Source organism: Halichoeres trimaculatus, unplaced genomic scaffold (assembly GCF_033239565.1).
Source record: "Halichoeres trimaculatus isolate MK-OKI-2021-1 unplaced genomic scaffold, fHalTri1.1 fHalTri1_scaffold_3, whole genome shotgun sequence".
Taxonomy (NCBI): domain Eukaryota; kingdom Metazoa; phylum Chordata; class Actinopteri; order Labriformes; family Labridae; genus Halichoeres; species Halichoeres trimaculatus.
In genome coordinates, this window is record NW_027437181.1 from 13,454,547 (window position 1) to 13,475,904 (window position 21,358).

Here is a 21,358-nt window from a genome sequence, read left to right on the forward strand (position 1 = left end):
AATTTTTTAATTGCGCCACATCTCTTCCGGTGGGCGTGGTTTAGGTAAGGACGAGTTGCGCTGTTTGATGCAGAAACAAATCAAACAAAATAACAAACAACGTTCACACTCACGTTGTGGCCAATTTTTCATCGAGCAGTGTACCTGGTAGCAGGGAACGGGATCTTGGTCATATAGGTCCTGACTGGAGACTAACAGTGTACCTATGCCTATTACCCCCTCAGGTGGACCAGTCCAACTTGACGTAAACTAGAAAATCGCACAGCCGTCCACGTGCCTGAGAAAACGCATGTGCTAAAGCGTTGTGCGTGTCACGACCCTGCATTAGACTGGACTCAGGTACACTGATGGATGCTTCATTTAGCAGCCTCCACCAAGGATGTGGTGATAACAGGCGAGTATGACGTGACGTAAAAAGGCTTTGAGTGCCCCTAACATTATAGACGTTGCCACAAATACATTTCATCCATCATCACGTGCTATTCTTGTTTGCTTCAGTAATAACAAACATGATGAAGAGGAGGATAAAAAGTAACCCTCGGGTGGAGGGAACAGGGCAATTCCAGCAGAGACAAGAGGCTGCTACAGGATCTACATGACAGCAGGTGAGTCATTGCTGTTGAGTTGAGATTACCTGATCACAGTAAATTATCTGTATTGTCTCAGAGATGACTGAATGAGTAGTTTCTGGAGTGTTTGCTGGAGTATTTCTGTACACCACTTCTGAACACCATGTTGAGATGTATTTAATTATTTTTCGTCCATGTTAATTTGCACTTTGATGTAAATCCTGTCAAAGTTCAGGTTAATTACGGTAGGCTCATACTCTGGCTGCAGTTTGATTTTCCTATTGGGTTGTCCTCACATAGTTGTTCCTATACATTAGCCTCTGCTGCAATACTTGATTTGTACTCACTAACAATTGTTTGCATGTAGACTCTGGTGAACATGGGTAACATCAGTCTACAGTCTTAACATTTTCACTGCGAGTGTGGCACAACTTTGGAGTTCTTCTCTGCAGAAGCTACTATGACTTTGGTTGAATCAACTAACTTGTCTATAATCGAAGGAAAACTGAAAAACAAACAAACTTAATCATTTTCATTTTTTCAACCATAGGAGATTTTGTTGTTATTTGGTGGTGTTGTGTTCTCATTTCAGCTGATTATGCATGGATTTGCGAACACATCAGTAAGGGTACTTCAGGGTTAAGTAGGATTCTGACTTTACGGTTTAGATCAGTCTGGTTGAAGTTCCTGTATTGACTTGATAGAGACACATCTGTTGATTCGATGCTCAGACAGTCTCTGAATTGTTTTTGTAGTAATGCACTGGTGTAGTCAAAGAGTTATTCTGTACGTACAGGGCAAATTGTAAAAGTGTCATCGTGTTTTTGTAGTGGCCCACTACAAATTTCCATCCAAGCAAACACTTTTACTGTAGAGCACATAAAAGTCTTAGAGACTTTTAAAAGAGTGGCAGAATAATATCCTCACTTGGTCATCTGTACATTTTTTTTCTTGAAGGTCTCACTGAGAAAGATATATTTAAACTAGACATTAAAGAAACCATTAGACGTCCCTCTTCCGCTTTACTCAGCCTCAAACCCCCACTAGGCTTTCAAGAAGGATCAAGGCAGAGTTAACTAACTTCCTTCCTCATTATTTGAAGTAAAAATAGACCTGCCAGCAATGGATGGGTAATGACAACAGGGCGGGTAACATTTTTCCCCCTTTATCCAATCATAGGCCTGATGTCCTGGAGGATAGCTGACAGTAAGATGGATGAATCTTTTGAGGATTTGATGGCTAATTCTCTCAAGGATGTAGTCACCGTCTTGAAAATGCGATTAAACATTTGCAGCTAAAATTACTTACTGCTTTTTTCAAATTTCACTGGCCCCGTAGTGATCTCATATCCATCTGTGGCACAATTTCAGTCATTTTAGACCATCTGTCTTATAATTTACACCTCAATTTTTGTGTCAGAATTGAGTATTTTCAAAGATTATTGGTAATTTACTTCTGTAAGGTCTTGTCTGTCATGAGTAAAGCATGAAAATGGATCCATAGCATACTTACCTTTTGTTACTTTGGGAGAAAGGGAAATTTCTCATTCGTGTTTTTGACAAAGGATTTTTTTTGTTAGTTAATAGAGCACTTTATGGCACCTTCTCTTGAAACTTAAATGACAACTTTTATTTAATCAATTTCTGGGAATGGTTTCATGTGACCAATTGTGTCCACCTTGAAACTTTCTGGGATTATTTAACACAAGTATAAAAAACAACTTCCATTTATTGTGCTGCTTTATAACTTAATTTTCTTATGTAAAATAAGCATCCTAAAAAGTTCAATGACTTTAAATCAATATTTCAGTTCATAATTTCATTATGAATAGTGTAAACTTCATCATTTTAAGACACTTGTGGACTTAAAACTCTTTGGAGGAACAGAAGCACTTTTGTTTTTCAGTTGAATATGTTTTGAAGAAACCCTTTAACTGTTATTTTGTTCATTTCCACACTGCCATTCAAAGAAATAAAGCTCTGACCTGAGGGCAGACTCTATAATATGCAGTGTGAATGGTTTTTAGAGGCTGCCTGTCTTCCCCATGGTAAAGCTTAAAAAGAACTATTTTCCCCGACTGTTATAATTGGTGTTGAAATAATGATGCCTATCAATCATGTACTGGTTAGAAGAGTTCTGTGACTGACAGACATAAATTTGGCCAAATCTGACTAAAATCCCTTATCCCAGAGTAATGTGAGTAGATATGATTTTAAAGTCTTTCAATTATACAAGAGAAATTACATTAGAGGATTTTTCAGGTTTACTGGAAAGGGATGAATAGCTCTACTATCCCTGTTTGAGATAAAACTCGATGAATCCCCGTAGGGAATTTTGAATCTGGCAGCAGCAAATGCAGTCGGATTTATCAGGGAACACAAACACAATCCAAACAGGTGTGAGGGAGCTATTTAAACATAATCTGTTGTTTCTGTTTAGAAAACCACAGTGGTGGATAATAAGAGGCATGAGTGATTACTGCTGTGTATGATTTCATTAATTTGAGCTTTACATACTAGTGCTAATTAAGCGTTTTACATTCAGATGTTTATTTGAATTGGGGTGAAAAACAGTCTGGTATATTCTCTTTCTTGCTTTTTCAGTGTTCATTCCTTTGCTGCATTTTTACTTCTGATGTGGGAAGAGTCATAATTATTTCAAATTTTTTAATAAGGATCCATTATAAACTTAGGCCACAAACAACTATCAAGTTCTGAAGTCAGTTTTTGTACAAAGGAGAATGAGTGAAAACAATTCGGGAATGTTGGCTTGTTCCACAGTTTCAGGTCTTCTGGTGTTTTGGTAGTCATGGTGACTGAAAAGAGATATGCTGCAATCATTCATTGTATCAAGAAAATGTTCAGGAAAAGTTTTTTAACTGTCCAATTTAGAAAAAGCTTTGATAGAGTGCAAAACTGCTTTCAGAGACATTAATTTCATGAAGTGGATTTGAGCCCATGCGGTGGTTTCCACTACAGAGTTTTTTTTTTTTTTAATGTAATGCCACTTGAGGGGTCTAAAATCATACCCCCAGCATTGCTTTATTTGGAATTTATCTGAATCTTCAAATGATACTATGTGCTAAAGATGATACTATCACTGAATTGACAGATTTTTAACTCTAACATCATTCTAAAATCCCCAATTGTTAACCGTTTGCTCACACAGCTCCCCTTCCAGTTCTTACTTTTGAGAGACTCTGTGCTGTCCCTATTTTAACGTTTTTTTACAACCTGTTGTAGAGTTAAAATTTATAAATGAGTGTACATGTTTAATAGTGCAGTGATTTTATTTCACTTGAAATAATTGATAGGTTGTCTTGGCACTTTTTCAGTTGTGCTGCATTTATGTTGTTTTTTAAAACCCCCAAATCTGGTTTTGTCAACATTTTACACAACATGCAAACCTTTAAAGGGTTGTTGTTGTAAAATTACAAAACTCCAAATTACCACACTGTAAAATCAGGTCATGTATATTAATTTTAAGCTGAAATACTTATGCAATTTCATTGGCACTGAAACTCTACAGGCTGTTGTTTTAGGATCTGAGTGTTCTGCCAACTGCTACCTACACAAAAATACTAAACTAGGGTTATTAATAATGTAAATTATAAAAAATCTGGAATGTTTAATATTGTTGACAGAGCTTAAAATAGATTTTCTCCACTGCTGGCTCATATGCAGAGTTCTGTCCAGGAGAAAAATTAGCTGTGAATTATTATGAATATTGATTAGTCCGTAGCCTCAGCGGTCGATGCAGAGGACAGCCCAGGACATCGGTTATCTCGGGTCACTGCAGAGGGTCTGCACATACTCTTGCACAGTTTGCAGAGACCAAAGGGCCGTTTAGAAATGATGGGATCTGTCTGTGAGAGGAACAAATGGTCACCAAGAGACCTTCGTGCTGCACCTTGGGGTGTTGAAGCAGATGCAGGGTTTCACCACTGAGAGGTTGGAAATGGTTATTGAGAATTGGGATTGGTTTGGCATGTGTCTCGATATATCCTCCAGCCTCAGGGTCGTCCAGGTTCAGATGAAAAATAAACTTAAGTTTCCTGAAGTTTTGGTTGAGGTCCTGTCTGCATCCTTCACTCTGCTTTTTCTCCTTTGGCCATCACTACAAACCAGTGAGCTGACTGCCGCTGATAGAAGGGAGGCTTTTAAAGGACTGTATCCTGCCACCTCTTGTGCGATATATTTTATTAGTCCTGTCCAGCTTGTCGTTGATACACACCACCAGGTACTGATAGAATTGCATCATGCTCACCGTCTCACCCTGTATTTTGACAGGTGTCACTGAATCCTGCTCAGTAATAAGCGGCAAAGCCATTGTAATTGACAACCTTCATTCCATGAGGACAAATTCTCTCTTGATGAGAAGCCTCTTCAAAGGAGACAACTGCCCGCAAGAATGAGTTGTCACCGGGTTTCGAGGAACAAGGGGCTGACAGTCTATATATGATGCTGGTTGCAGTTGCTTTTTTAGCCTGAATGAGCACCTGTAGGTCATTCTTAGCTGTGGGTTCTTCGATTGTTGTCCACACAGCAAAAACACCAAATAATATAATGGTTTGAGGGAAAGTAACGAAACATCTTGCAGGCAGAAAGCCAGATTTGTGTAAAATTCAGAGCAAGCTGCTTGAAACTGCTCCAGTGGGTGGTAAAAGCTTGGTTGAATCGGTAATGTTACTTTCAATATTAATATTGCTTCTATATTTGATCTCATAAAATATACAAAACAATCATTAAAAGCAACTCTAAATCGTTCATTTATACATATTTTAAACTGGCAGCTGCTAGCACTGAAAAGTTGAAGCAAAGGGGGACCTTACTGGAGTTTTTTGAAGAATAAATACTGCGTTGCTCTCTGGTGGGAGTTTGTGAGGTTGCTGGGGTCTGACTTTTGTGTAATTTTCTGAAAACAATTTCTCTAAGATCCAGGAAATGTTTGCAATTGCTTGTCTTGATGAAATTTATTACTCTCTGATAGCTTACTGGCACTTTGAAATAAAGGGGACTCTTAAGGTTTGGACATTGTACATAAAAAAATGTCCTTGCTTTGTGTAGTTAACTTATAATCATTGCATGATAGGTGTCATGCATGAGTTTCCCAATGCATTAAATCAACAGTCACTAGGCTTACATCCACACAGCTTACTAATTTGATGACCCAAAAGTTGAGCTAATCACCTGGAGTAAAGCGCTTGGTAATTTCTTCGTCATTTACTTTTTTCTTTTTTTCTTTTTTGGATTAAAATCAAAAAATACTTTGGTTAGATTTTATTTTTAAGTTGTATCACCTAGCCTTATTGTCCACTTTAACAGCTGACATCACAGTGGTAGAGCATTGTAACATTTTGGCAAAGGCCACTGACTGGAGCTATAGCTCCTGCTAGTGGCCGATGGCTGCACTACAGCTTATACACAACATTTAAGTTGCATTTGAGGCCAACATTTTTGCAAACATGAGTAATAAGTTAATATGAGGAGACCATATGAGGACTGTAAAGTTGAGCTGGTTCAAAATTCGTATAAATTTAGCTGCCCAAACTGTTTCACAATATATCAGACAGTCGAGATTTGTAAACTGTCAATAGTTGCTTTAGAAATTCTGAAGGGTTGTTTACCTGAATTGGAAACTCAAAAAGTCTTTTTTTTCTGACTTGTTTATTTTTTCTTATGTTAGCACTGAATGAGTTCTTGTGTTTGTCCACCTTTTCACCTTCCCTTTTTCATTGTGATGATGCCTCTGGTAATCATCATCTTGCATTAATTGGGATTGACTGACCCAGTGTTAATCTTGATATTGAAAAATCCTGTTTTTTTGTCTTATGATTTTCATAAATATTTTTTCCCTAAAAAAACTCACCACATTTGACTCATTGACTGTTTATTTTTCAAAATGTAGCGTTATGATAAATAAAATACCTCATAAATTTCCAAAAGGGATATTAGGTGTTGCAGCAGCAAAAGACAAAAAGGAAGTCATAAAATAATAATTCTCAATGTGATAAGTGAAAAAATGAAATAATGATAACAACAGAAAAGAAAACAACTTGAAAAAAGAAACCATAAAAGGTCATTTACTTTCAAACTAACAAGAAAAACATTGCATGTACTGAGCATGTTTTCTCTAGAAGTGCAGCAATAGCTTTTATTAGCTTATTGGAGACCTTTTTTTCATTTATAAGCAAGAACAACATTCAGAAAATTCTCAACAACCAGATATTTTAATTCCAGGGTCATCTGTAATTGATATGCATCCCTAAAAAAGGAAAAGAAAAACGCTGTTGACATACACAAATATTCATTTAAACATCACAAACAAATCATAACAAGGCAAGTATTTGTTTTAATGTTATTTATTTATTTTGCATTTCACAGCTGGCAGATCTTTAATGTGTGTAGTTTTAAAACAGAGCATTTGAAATTCCTTCATACTTGTGTGTGGTTGAGGAATCCCATGGAACTGGAGTTCAGATAAACCTCAAAACAACAGAGCTACATTACAGACAAACTGTTAAGAAACTGTAATGAACAAGAAGTACTGAGTGCTTATGCAATGAGCAGTGACCAACCAGACTTCATGAATAAAACACATTAGTGTGTACGTGCATGTTAAAAATACAACAAAATATAATCATAGTACAGCTCACTTTGTGAGATACTACATGCATACAAATTGTAACTCCATATTGCAGAGCTGACATGAAGGTGCATTAATTATCCGTTTGTGCGCTTATTATGCTTAATTCCCACCGAGGTAATTTATTCATTCAATTTCACACAGCAAGATCAAAATGACAGGGCAGCTACGAAACCGCTTTTTTTTTTTCCCAATTCAATGCTACAATGGACAGTTTGTTGTACACTGAATTCTTTCTGTGCCTCCTCATGTCTTTGATAGAGCCATATTATACAGTTGAGCCGTATGATCCACTCCTTTGTGCTTCAAGGCTAGAGGCAATGAATGGTGACCCAAGGCTGCTTAAAACAAGATTATTATTAATGTTTGGATATTTGGGGCATGATCTGCATGTTTGATCATAAGAAATTAGAATAACAAGTTCATAAGTGGTTTATTCTGCACTAAAGAAGTCCGAATATGTTGACTGTGTGATTGAAAAGAAAAATCCTAGACTGGTGTTCTAGAAAGGGGAGAACATAACGTTCCTGTAAAGTAACACTTATGCTAGCTGAAAATCCATAAAATGATGGATCTGCAAAACCACTGGCTCTGTCCTGCTATGCAAAGAGATGCAAATGAGCAGCTTCAGGCTTTAAATGTTGATGGCATCACAGGTCGAGCCTCAGATCTTATGTTTCTTTCTTTTGACACATTCAGACCTATATGCACAGAAATGTAAAGGCAGGGGGAGAGAAACCTATGATTTCTCCTCTAGGGTGTCCAAGCTTCAACATTTTGTTGTTTTTTGAAAACTAATTTGAGCTAACTTTTCTTATCTAGTAATGTCAGACTGTTAAACTAAATTTAAATTACTCCTCTGTTTTTTTTCTTGATTTATTCAAGATGCTTCATCATTAACTGTAAGGTCCCAGTCATTTAATCCTCTGCGGGCAGTACACGCCATGTCACATGAGGGGTCGATGAGGTTGGAAGGGTAATTGATTTAAGGTTAATTCATTTAGTTTAGGCCATTAATCCATTGGCTTAGTGCGTGGGACTCCAATAACTCTCATTTGACTGCCATGTGACATGAACACCCATAACCCCAGGTCAGTGTTAAAGGGGGTTTTCACTTTAGAAAAAGAATCAATGCTGCAAAGTTCAAATACCTTACAGTGAATAAAAGTCCAACTGTCTTGTGTCCAACTGAAAGTAGAGATGGAAAAAAGGACTTTTAGTATCATGCAACTAGATGTTCCACTTAAATGTGAATGAGTACCACTCATTATTTGACAGTAGTATGATTATTGACAAATGTATTTTCACTATATGATAAGTTATTTTGCTTCTTGATTTATTTTTTATTTTTTGATGGAGCTGACAGATCATATGAGCAGTGTAAGCAAAACCTTTAATATACACTTGCACTTGCTTCTTACCATGTGTTTATTTCTATGATGAGGGATCTTTATCATTGGTGCGTTAAAACCTCTGGGTTCATCAATGAAACAGCACATCTGTTCTGATCAATACAAACATGCGTTTTCAATATAGATGCAATTTAAAGATTCACAGTGTCATAGATTACAAGTACATAAACATGGAAATATTATACACGAGGAGATTGAAAATTCATATCAAGCCCTCTGATGCAGGTTAATGAGGCAAAGCAAAATTAACAACATGAATAAAGTGTATCAGAGGTATGGCATTACACGCAAACACTTAGCACAAGTACCTTACGATTTTATAAAAGGGATAAAGTAAAGTGAGCAGGTGCTCATGAATCCCTCAAGGGTGAGAAAACCATGTAAAGTAAAACATACAAATGAATGTACCGTAGAGCTAGAGTGCCTGTTATTATGGTAACTGGCGACTGGCTCAAAGTGGGGGTGTTTCTATGAGTACAAAGCTGTGCTCCATCTTCACTTTAGGTTAGGCACATCAAGAGGTAGACACTTGGACCAGGAATAAAATACTTTTTACAGTTAATCACCTGTAAAAAAAAAAAAAATACTACAGGGGATTTGTTTATTTGGACCAAAAAAGAACAGAAGTCCATGTCCAAGCTAAATCATTAATCCATACAAACATATCACATCCATAAAGAGCCATGGATTACTTCAGGTTAACAAAGATCACGTGCAAGTTGTCTGTGATCCAATACCATGCAAAAACAGGTTCTGAATCCATAAGCAGATTGACATAAGTTTGGCACATTTTTAATGTAAGTCACTGGCACACTGATGCCTAATTTAAGTGATAAGTTTGAACGTCTTTATCAAGTTCTGCATAGCTGTCATGAAATAATGCATATTTATGCAGATTGGTGGCTGTGGCTCATTGGTAGGGTCATCATCTCTAAATTGGAAGGTCCTGTGGTCACATGCCAAAGTGTCCTTGAGCAAGACACTAAACCCCAAAATTCATCAGTGGTGTGTGAATGGATTTGAATGTGCTAGCTAAAAAAACAAACGAACGAAAAAAAACCCCAAAACGGATGGTTTCATACAATAGCTGTCTCAGTTTCAGTGTATGAATGTGGTGTAGATAGGTGAAAGAGGCTAGAAGTGGAAAAGCGCTTTGAGTGGTCAGAAAGACTAGAAAGGAACTGTAGTACTGGTCCATTTACCATTCCATAGGTATGAAGTCAGGTGAGTGAAATCACCACGCTACAGAAAATGGAACTAGATATTGTCTGCGCTATGTTTGGTTTTCATTATGTTTACTTGGAGCTTGGTCATTCCAGCCTCTGATTTGTTGGTTCTTTGACATGAGACTAAGTAGCAGGGAGTTGTTATGCCCATGAAATATCAGTGAAGTGCTCCTGAGAAAGTTATCCATCTCCATCTGGCTGTCTCTTATTGAAAGAGTTGTCAATTCCTCACAAATAGTTGTTTTCAAATAAACGTCCACATTAAAAGTAAATTTGAAAAACGCTAATGCTTATAATAAACAATTGATAGATGTGCTACGGGCGTTCTTATATACAGTTTGAGGTTAAAATTGTTGAGACTTTCAACGAGCCAATAGAAGTCTCCAATAACCCTCCAGGATGAGTTTTGAATATCTGATTTATCTAAACACCAGAGGCCATTTTTTTCAACTTTACAGTTTTCAAATCCATCATCTCAGAATTACTTGTTTAGCAGAACACTAACAATTCATTTAACAATTCATGCAACTCATATAGATGGAGTTGAGACCCATCTGGCAAATAAGCAACAAATGACTTATACTCGTGAAAGTACTTTTTAACTATGACATTTCAGTCTTTGCATCTCTACATTCATAATCCCTAAGCACAATTTAATGAGATACACTAATCATGCAGAATAGAGGTGCAGTTAGAGAATACTATACTCCGCTACAAAGCCCTCATCACCCTGGTTTAAAACCCAGTCACAGCATGAACACAGCTCCCACACAGCCATAATCTACTTGTTGAAAATCTACAGCACCATCCTTTTTATTCAATGACTAAGATGATTGACATCCCCTTCCATAGCGACTGACAACATAAAAGCCAGGCTGCCAGTAAATCGGCCAACACTCCTAATTCCTTGAAAAAAAAAAAAAGAAACAACAACAAACATCCCTCCACATTGCCCTTCTAAATGCCCGCTGTCCATCCCCTAGGATTTAAGAGGGCCTAATAACAAGCAAACCAAGGCCATGAGCCCCGCGATTATTCCGTCCCTTAATTAGAATTCTCATTATTTACAGAGTGAGGGGAAAGACTCGGCAGTCACATTCACATCAAAGGCGTCATCCGAAGGCAAAGATGATAATTAGATAGTCTAATCTGTTCTCTGAAGTGTCTGTTCCAAATCAACATTTCTGGAGTGTTTGTTTTCCTCCCCCTTCCCCCCTCTCTGCCTTTGCTTTGCTAAGAGACTGATCAATTAAAAAAGATTCACTGGTGACTCATTACCATTCTGCCATATGCAGCTCTTTTTCCTTTTTGCTCCATTATAGCTGACGAATGTGATTTCTATGTATTGCTTCTCCAAATTTATCTTCAGAAAGCGATGCCGTGGAATAAATGAGCCTCTCTTGTGTTTTGGCAAAAATTGATAAGTGTGCACCAGGTATATGCATGCATAATAACTGTCCTCGAATGAGAGTCTTTGCTGCATTGTATCTCCTTTTAAGTGTGTCAACAGATGGCACTGTTTCCCTGCTCAGCAAAACTCCAGCCTCTCTCACTCTCCTCCTTTTCTCTCTTCATGTCTCTGACTCTTTGTCTGTCTCATTCCCCTTTTCCCATTTACTTAAGCAGAATGAGGGCGCCGGAGAATCATTAAGTGTAACCGCTACCTGAGATTAGCGAGAGGGGCTCAAATGAAGTGTCACTAATATGAGGATTACAACAGCAAAGCCACCTGAAGTCCTTTTGGATCTGCTTCTAAACATGAGACAGAGAATGAGGCAGCGAGAGACGCAGAGAAATCATTTACAACAGTGTTATCTGCTGGAGAGATAACATTTGTTCCTTGTTTCTCACTTTGTATTAGTATACTCTTACAACTGCCCCACATGTAAAAAAATAAATGATGAAGAGGAAACAAGAAAAAATCAGAAAGTAAGAGACCTCTGATGGAAAAAAGTGAGTCCATGGCAAACTTTTTACATCCTACTGAGGAAGCTGTTAAAGTTTGCTGAGGTCTAGGTTTAGTCACAACTCTCTGGAAAATCAAATAAATGATCACATTTGGAGGCACTGAGCAGCCTCTATAAGTGATCTTTAAATTGTTTCACTTTTATGTAGTTGGCTGATCATAATCCTTCATTTAAATTGAGATTACCAGCGCCAGATTCAGTTATTTTTTGCTATTTCTCAGTATCTGTGGTCTGGCCTAGCATAAGCACATTTATGGCTAGTACACCCAAATTCCCTATATTGACTCTTTGCAGGCCAGCTCAGTTTAGTAGTGAGAATAAAATCTGTTCTTTTTTTCTGAAGAAAACAATTTCTTGGATTTATTTTGTTGTAATGGCAGAAACTGGAGCTGAACTGGCAAATAGAAAAAAGGACAGAAGAGCAGGGGAAAGCTAAACAAGAGAGTGATAGAGCACAGTTAAAGGCTAAAACACGGGTTAAGCTGTTTGTGATAATGTGCATCATAACCCAGTTATGCTGCAGAGGTCTGTTCAAACTTGAGAGTCTATTGAGTTTACAGACAGGTCTCAGAGTGTAGGGCTCACCTTCTGTACAATAAACTATGCTACAAACTGAGTTTATAGAGTTCAACTTATCGTCATGTTAAAACAAATGTTCAACAAAACTACAAATAAAAAGATACATTACATTGTGGCTTTAAATCCTTAAAAAAATATGTGAAAAAAGAAAGAAGTGTTCAAAATAAGATCTAATCTCCTATTTATTTGCTTCCAAAACATTGCACATCTTAAAAAGAGTCATAGAGAGTCATAATCTGAGAGCCTTTAAGCTTTGGATGCAGTGTTACACCTCCATTATTTGCATGTATGCCAGTTAACACATATGTTATAGAAGTGTAAAAGTGCACAGCATCCACAAATAGAAAGCCAGTGAGGAAGACATTTGTCGTTATGGCTATAAAGAATGTATGTCACAGAAAAAAATAGGTGTTTCAAGGTATTATCTTATCTTATCTTATAGATTTCGGGTCAGAATTGTATCTTTTCTTTGTTATCTAAGTCTATCTTTTGCAGTGTGAGCTCACACAATGATGATCGAGTCTATAGCCCTCTGATGAAAGCCCTTGTAATTGAAGTAATCTTCAGTATTACAGGCTGAATCAAGTCAACAGTTCACGGAAAAATCTAAAAAAAGGGGGTTTATCATCCGCCCGAAGCTGATTGGTCGGAGTGAACAGGCAGAAAAGGTATGAAGTTTTCTACCGTCTCTGCTGTTTGTGAATAACAAGTGCTGCTACCCAGTAAACATAAAAAAATCAATGACTGAAAAACAATGCGACTTCAAATCCAAATGCAAATGGAGTGGTAAAAAGAAACAATTTAGATTTGACATGGAGAAATGTGAGCAAGGTGCTAGACTAAGGTCAACTGACACATCATGTCAAAGAAAAGAAAACCGAAGAATTTTTCTTTACTTGTAAAGTAAATGTTACACATCATTGACTTTTTCCAGGTATGTCAGATGAAAACTGGAACTTAAACTAAGTCTCACAATAAGGAGTAGTATAATAGTAAGTAATCCACATCAATTCCTAATATCAAATAATATGATTCTGAAGGGTTTTGGGAGACACTCAGGGCTTTTATTTCTGTGCTTGAAATGTAATTCATGTTTGTGACAACTTGGCTCTCCAATTTGGAGCTTCGGCCTTCAGCCCTTTCAGTGAAAATCACATTTTATTCCTTTTTCTTCATTTGGAAAGAAGTTTGAACGGTGAAAAGAAGTCAACACAGGCATTATGAGATAAAAAAAAAAAACAGAAAACAAACCAAAAGAAGCCCAAGGATAATTTGGAAGAAAAACTGAGCTGAACTGAGATAAATACTACGCTGCTTGTCGTGAATATGGGTGCACAATTAATCGCTGTGCCACAGTGCAGAACACTTGTTGCAGGTAACCGATCGATTAACGCAACTCTCATCAACTAAGACACACAGTGGAGATAAATAACATAGGCAACTTAACTACTAGGCAAAACTGGCACCTGAAAATTTCAATGAGTTTGATTAAGATTTCTGTCTCATCAACCAAAAACAAAACATTTGTTCTTCTTTGATGTACTTTGCCTTGTAATCACATTGTCTTTGTCATGGGGAAAGAAAACATCATTTCTGAGCATTTCATGTTGTGACTTTCAATGTTTTTAATAACAAAATTAACACTGTTGTGAACACAGTAACTTTTTTTTTTTTTTTTTAACTTTTTGGAAGGAAGACTGAGTACAAAAGCTATGATTGTACACCTTTCATACATTTTAGGGAAGCTCCAACTCCTGTCCAACAGCTGTTTGCGACCCTTGCGGCCAACGTACACCAGGTTGCATGGGATCTGATAGGTTTCAGTTCAAGTTAATGTGCCAGCTCTAGGGGTGGGTAAAAATATTGATGCATCACAATATTTCCTTGCCCAGTTCAATATCGGTTCAGCAAATCTTCGAATCAATTCACTTCCTGGCAAGTGGTAGGTGCTGTGCGTGTTATTCGCATTGTATGAACAAGGGCCGCACAAGACCAAACAACAAAATGGCAGCCAAAGCAGCGGCAGCAGCAGCTTAAAGCCAGCTCCTTCAGCTTCAAAGTCTGACGTCAGGGTTTTTCTGTTGCACCAAAACCTCAGGTGACGATATCAAATCAAATTGCAACCTAAAGAATCTAAATTGAATCGAATCATGAGGTTCTTAGCAATACCCAGCCTTAGTCAACTCACAACAACTCTGCTCTGTTGGGTTCTTGTTCTTTCACGATCCAGAGGTCGGAGCCCTCTGGATCATTGAAGCAAGAATTCTATTTTTAGCGAATGATGAAGCAGCTATTTATCAGTTTGCACAGAACAGATCAAGCAGGACAGGAAGTCATGCACCCAAACCAAGCAATAAAATAAACCAATCCTGTTTAGCTAGCAGCTGGTGTAAGTTGATGGGTTAGAGAGCATGCAACTGTACAGCGCAGAGATGGAACAGACATGAATCTGGTGTTTTTTTTTTCCAAATGAGCAACTTGAAGTAAAGCTTTGAGAAACATGTCGCATTTACTGAAGCATGTAAAACAGAAGTTAGACTTAAAATCTTTGATTAAAAGTAGATATGCACTCTTGAGTATTTTTTAGTGCATCACACTGTGCAATGTTGTTGTAGTGTTAAACATTTCATCTCATGTAGCACATTTTTGTCCCTTAGACCTTTCGACACCAGTTACAAATCGAGTTCCTGTTTCAATCTCTGTTTTAGTTTTGTCCTATCTTGTCAGTCATAGATGCAGATGAACACAAGTTGTTCTCTGTGATTAAGGTTAAGAGTCCACTCTTTGAGTTCCCTAATTCTCAACTCATAATAGCAAGGTCTTCATGCAACAGTGTTAAAAAGTCAGTGCTGTGCTTCAGTGTTGTTTTTTGAGGTGCACATATTGGCTTGATTTGTCTTTTTCTGAACTGACTCGCCTGTGCGTCATTCAGCACACCTCGCAGAAGTTTTGCCTGCTCACTATGTGTTCATGGAGAGCCATCACCCAGACCTCTCGGTGAATCAATCCACGACCGTGCTTTGCAGAGCACTGGGAAAATAAAAAAGCAGTGAAAAGAAACACGTGTTGGAACTAAAACACACTTCTTATTCTTAAATCATGAGCTCTTGTCCTTGCTGTGCTCAGAGAGGGAATGCTTTAGTGAGATGATCAATAAGTGTAGGCTGCATCAGTTGGAGAGCGCTAGAAAGGGAGAGAGACAAGGACTTGGAGATCTTCAAAACGAACCGAAAACAATGTTTTATTTGCAAAGGATATTAAAAGAGAATTTTTGATGGCTGCACTCGCACAACATGCGGACTACCACTGAGAGTCTGGATCCACAGTTAGCACAGTCCACATAACAGAGTATCGAGGGCTGAGGATTGCTTTCAAGTAAATAAAGCTTTTCAGGCACAAGATTTCATCAAAACAGAATTATTTCTGAATAGTCATGATAACTGGGGATTGGGAATTGTCTTGTTTTTTAGTTTTTGGAATGTTTTTCTACATTTTACCCTCATTAGTTAGAAAACAGGGGAGAGCAACCCGGTAGAGAGGGAAAATGACATTTCACCAAGGCTAGATGTTGTGGTTATGTGGAAATTACTGCAGCAATCCAAGCTATTGGGCACTCTTTTGCTTTGGGAACAGCCTGCACTGAGATACATTCTGTTTCTCTTTGAGGTCAAGGCCAATTTACAGGTGTATAGCTTGAGCTATAGGTACTACATGCATAAAAGAAAACTTCTCATTAGGTCAGGGTTGAGATTTATTTATAGTTTTGAAGAGTTCTCTACCACAGTACGTTCAGGTTTCTCAGGGGGGATCAAGCAAACTCTTTCCAGCTCAATAGAAGGAGAGGCAGTACAGTCCATACAGAAATTTGAGACTACCTGTTCTCTCGCTCATCCAATACCATCTATGCCATCATGTCTTGCGAAGTAGGTGTTCAAAGTGCTCATTGATTGGTTCTATCAAAGGGAATTCCTCACATCAGGGAGCATAAATAATGGAAAGGTGTGCAGCGAATGGCAGAGAGAAATGTGAACTTTTCCCTGTGTCCAATTAATGTTTTAGCTGACTTCAGCTGGGGGCAAGTTCACACAATCAAGCTAACAAGGTGTTCAAGTGGAGAGGGGACAGCTGCGTCGCCCAGGGAAGAAGTAACAATAGGAGATAGTTATATGGATTTACTTCTCTGTGTGGCCATGGAGCTGAACAATCAATAAAATGATAGATTTCTGTGAATGGGACGCTGTACAGTAAATTAAAATGTCAGCAGGAGAATAAAAGAAATAAGGCAAAGGGATAAATCTTTCAGTGCATGTTTTCATAAAATATATAAAATGTATCATCAGATGCCACGGTATGAAACTACAAAGATTAGTTTCTTCTTTCCCCGGCCCACTAAAAACAGGACGCTACTTTTCAAAGAAACCACAGCTGTGAATGTGAAGAGCAGGGAGGCACATTAGCATAAAATACATAATTTACATAAGCCATTGTACTAGCTATTTACTTAAAGTCACATACTGTGCAATTGAAATCTAACCTACTTTTCTAATACCCACAAGTTTCCTTTGCTTTACTCAGCAGGCTGTGACAACATAATGCACCAGTGCCATTATACAAAGTCTAATTGGACAGGAGAAGACTCAGCAGCTGGGCTGCTTTTAGAGATACATCATCCTAATAAAAACAAGAGTTTCATAAGGAGTAGGGAGATAAATAAAAACAGCTCATGATCCTCTTCATCTCAGAGTGCAGTCCTTTAAATGCTGGCCACTTGGCTGTTCCAAGGGTGCGGTGGCTTACTTAAGATAATCTTCTTGATTCCAAAGGGCCTAGTATCACCTCCTTGATATCTGGAGTGCCCACTAATTTTAACATGGGCTGGAATTTTCTCACATGAATTTTCATCGCAGCCCAATGAAGATGTTAAATATTAAAGCTACTGTGCAGAGTGTTCATTATGTGTCTGTTCAAACAAGCCCAATTGAAAAAAACATTACGTTTTATCCTCTTGCTGATACTGACCTGTGCATGTGTCAGTTTAGCCTTTTTGTCATTTTTATACTGTCAATGAAAGGCTTGATATAACATCCTACCCTCTGTATAAATCTTTCAGAGACATCATGGTGGGACTAAGTCTTCCCATTGCCATGCCAGTGGAAGGAGGAACAGAGGTGTGAAGAGATTTCAGGCTGTTTTCAGGTGCTGTGTGTATGTTGGAGTGTGTGTGATATGCACCTTTATAATTTTCCAGTCCTGATTTCAAAACTGATCCCTAGATTTTGGCACTAGCCAACACTTAAAGTGATCCAGTATTAATTCAACATGCTCTATTCTTTAAAGATGTTATGAGGAGGATCTGTTTTAATTGGACTGCCTCGCCACCTTGTGTCCTGGGGTCTCATACACGCTGTCGTAAATTACTTCTAGCGAGGCGTGTGTTTGTTTTGGAATTAAATGGAGATCAGATTGAAACAAATTTCTTTGTACAAGACAACTTTTTACTGGATATATAACATGCCAAGGTTATTTAGAGCTACAGTTTAAAACTTGACATCAAGCAAATGTTGTAGCAGCAGGCTATATGTAGCAACATTGTCAGCCCAGTGCTCTGATGTATCTGTAGGCTAACGTGACAGCAAGTAAACACTGTCAGTTTGTAAGTAGTTTAGTAGCCAACTAGCCATTTATATTTAGCGCAGCTGGCAGCCCAGTGCTCTAAGACAAGTCCGTAATGTCTAACTTTATTGAATCCTGGTTAGCTATGTCCTGTCAGTCATCTACCAAGCAAGGCTAATGTAACCTCACTCTTCATTTTATTGATAGACTCTCAAGTTTGAACAGACCACTGCAGAATAACTGCTGCAGCTTAGCCCCTGTGTTATAGCCCTTTGAGATCTTCTGATGTAAAGGGCAATACAAATAAATTTGTTATTATTATTCTTATAGAGTGATACAGCCCAAGCTAAAGGCTAACTAGCCTTAAGCACAGTCTGTGTTACTCTCCCATGCATTCTTTTACTCCTCAGCCTTTTTTCTGTCAGTTAGAGCTTTTGTGTCCACTATTACTACAAAATTAATTATAGAAATCATTTTTAGCCTAGAAAAACACAGATCTTTGTGTTCTATCTCTTTTCACTACTAAACTTCAGCTGTTAGCCGGCGTGGTGGTGTCAAAGAGACTGCTGTAAATCAATCAATGACTTGACCTGGAAGCTAAGAAGCAGCAATTTAAAATAGCTTGTAACCAGCAATATTTGCTCTGATAATCTCATTTTAAAGTGTGGATTACGATCAGGCATATATTTAGAAGGGAGCCTTTTTCAGAATCACTTTGAAATTCCTCACAGCCCCTTTAATTTTGGCAACTTCTGGCTTTTCTAACTTTGTAAACCAAAATGAAATAAAAATTATTTTCAACTGACTGTATGTAGTATTATGGGATAATGAATGTGGAAATGTGTTGTGAATAAACCTCCATTACTAATAGGAATTGAAATTTAACTGTAAACCTCAGCAGTGAATAAGTGAGGAATTAAAACTTGCACATATTGCGAGTTGCCATCTGAGTTGTTGACAAAACGTAAAACGTAAACATAAAATACCTCTCAACTGTGGAGCTGCTGTAGTTATCCTCTGTCATGACAATTTAGCTCTACCTCGCAAAAATATACTGACCTACTGGCATTGATGATGAAACATGGTTGTTGTAAACACAGAAGAGCATAGAACAGAGTTTAATAGATATGTCTAATCGATCAGTGCTTTGTCACCAACGTCTGATCTACCTTTTTGAGTCTGTAGTAGACTGAACTCCGATACCAAATTCATATAGGTGCATCCCGATCTGAAATCTGCTGACTTCAAGAATAAAATGTATCACTCACTTTGAATTGAACCAGGAAATGTCTAAAATAGCTCCATCAGCGGTATGTTAAGGACTACTTCATTCAACATTCACCTGACCTTTGCTTGTTAAGGTAATGGAAAGGCATACATTTCATTTCAGTCAATTTTAAAACCTCTAGCACAGAAAAGGAGCTTTGATGATGGAAAAAAAAAAACACATTTTCTTAACAAATGTTGTTTCTGCCTTTTCAAAACCACTCACGGGATTTACACAACAATCTTTTTTTCTATGATGACTCTGAAACCCAAGAAACAATATAACCTTTCACTCTTTCAGTAAGTTTCTCTTTTAACGAGTGCAGCTCATACTTTTAGTCTTGATGTAATTTGTTCAGAACAGTTACTTTTGAGCCAACACTAAATATTTGCTTCATGTTAACATTGACCTTCAATTTATTATTTGATTTTTATCTTTTACTTTAATTGAATATAAGTCTGGTTTCCAAAGCAACAGTCTTGTGAAAACATGGCTTTCATTTTAAAGGTTTTTAATAGAATTACCTACATGTTTTTAGTGTCCTTTGGAGATCTAAGTGATTGCATAATGCACAATAATTCCTATTTCTTGAGCTGCAAATGACTTGAAAAAATATAAATAGCCACAGTAAGTCATAGCCCATAAAAAATGCATGTGACTATCCTACGATTAAAGCAAGAGAGATGGACTCAATTAATTTCATGTTCAATTACGTTTATTGCACACTAATGGCTTTGGACATTGTCCTTCCTCTTTATGCGATCTGTCTCTTACTGCAGTGCAAACCTGCAATAACATGGACTTGAATCACGTACTTTCTCTCACACTCTTTGCACAAATGTACGCTGGTCTGCAGAGGAACATTACTGGATTTAGTCTGGTGAATTTTAATCATCCATACTCAGCATGGAAATGGCCATATGTATGTTTATTTTTATTTATTTATTTGTTTGCTTGTGCAAACTTACTCTCTATAAATGAGGTCTTTTGGGACACCAAGATTGCTTGGACAGGAAAAAAACCTGGGCACATACAAACATATCAATATGAATGGACTGAACATGTAAAACGATTAATCATTCATGATGGGATTTGAGCTTTTCCTTCGGGTTTTTGTGGATACATGTTTGGAAAAACTCATAACCTCCATGAATCAATATGTGATTGTCTTCTGCAGCCTTCACCAGTAAGCAATGCTTGGTGCTCAGATGAACAGGTGTAGGCTACAGTTGACACTCTGTGTTTGGGTGTGAGGATGCGTCTGTCACATACGCATTTTCACACATACAGTGTGCTGCACATGCAACTGGAAGATTAGAAGTTTGCAAAAGGAAAGCAAGCCAATGAGCTGAAGAAAACCAGTGCTGCAGAACACATACACCACAATTTACAAACTTTTAAACAAAAGCAAAACAAAGAGAAACAAAAAAAGGAAAAGAAAAAGTTTCACTTGTTCCAGCAGAAGATATCTGGTTCAAACACTGTCACCACATTCGTAAAAGTTCAGTGTGTGGCTGTGGTTCAGAATATGTCATTATTTAGCTGCGCAAGACATTAGTGAGGTCAGGCTGCAGACACAGAAAGTACTGTTTTATGTATCTCAAATCTTTTTGTCAGCTTTGAAACATTTATTTATCTTTGACAAGTAGGGATTGTTTTTAATTCATGGGGCAGTACAGACACTAAAAAAGGGACTTTCACCTTTTATTTTATCCTCCTTCCACCGTGTCTGACAATGCTATAAAATAACAGTAAATGCGGTAGAAGGTTGTCACTACTTCAAGCACGTCTATGTAACGAGGTACAGATAGATCCTCTCATCAAATAGGTGCCACAATCTTATAAAAACCTTCAAGCATCTCTTTTATCCCTCCGTAGGCCACATGCACACACAAGCTGTCAACCCAACACAAATTGAGAGGTTTTGATGTTTACTGTTTGAAATATAAGTGTGTGAATGCATCTGTAGTTGTCCTTCTGGCTGAATTTATAGTTGTAGTTGTGATGACAAAGTAATTCCCTGTCTTGAGATAATCTTATAGCTCTGTAGCTATCATCCTGGGTTTGACGGGGGGCTTAA

At 37.7% G+C, this 21,358-nt stretch overlaps 1 long non-coding RNA gene across 1 annotated transcript in view; it reads left to right on the forward strand.

The window, feature by feature from the left end:
* The first annotated feature begins 314 nt into the window (after positions 1-314).
* The window catches only part of LOC141788193 (uncharacterized), a 111,590-nt gene continuing 90,546 nt past the window's right edge, over positions 315-21,358 (forward strand). The window contains exons 1-2 of the long non-coding RNA XR_012598118.1: positions 315-394; positions 499-605. This is a non-coding gene — a long non-coding RNA (uncharacterized LOC141788193). The remainder of the gene's footprint in view (positions 395-498; positions 606-21,358) is intronic.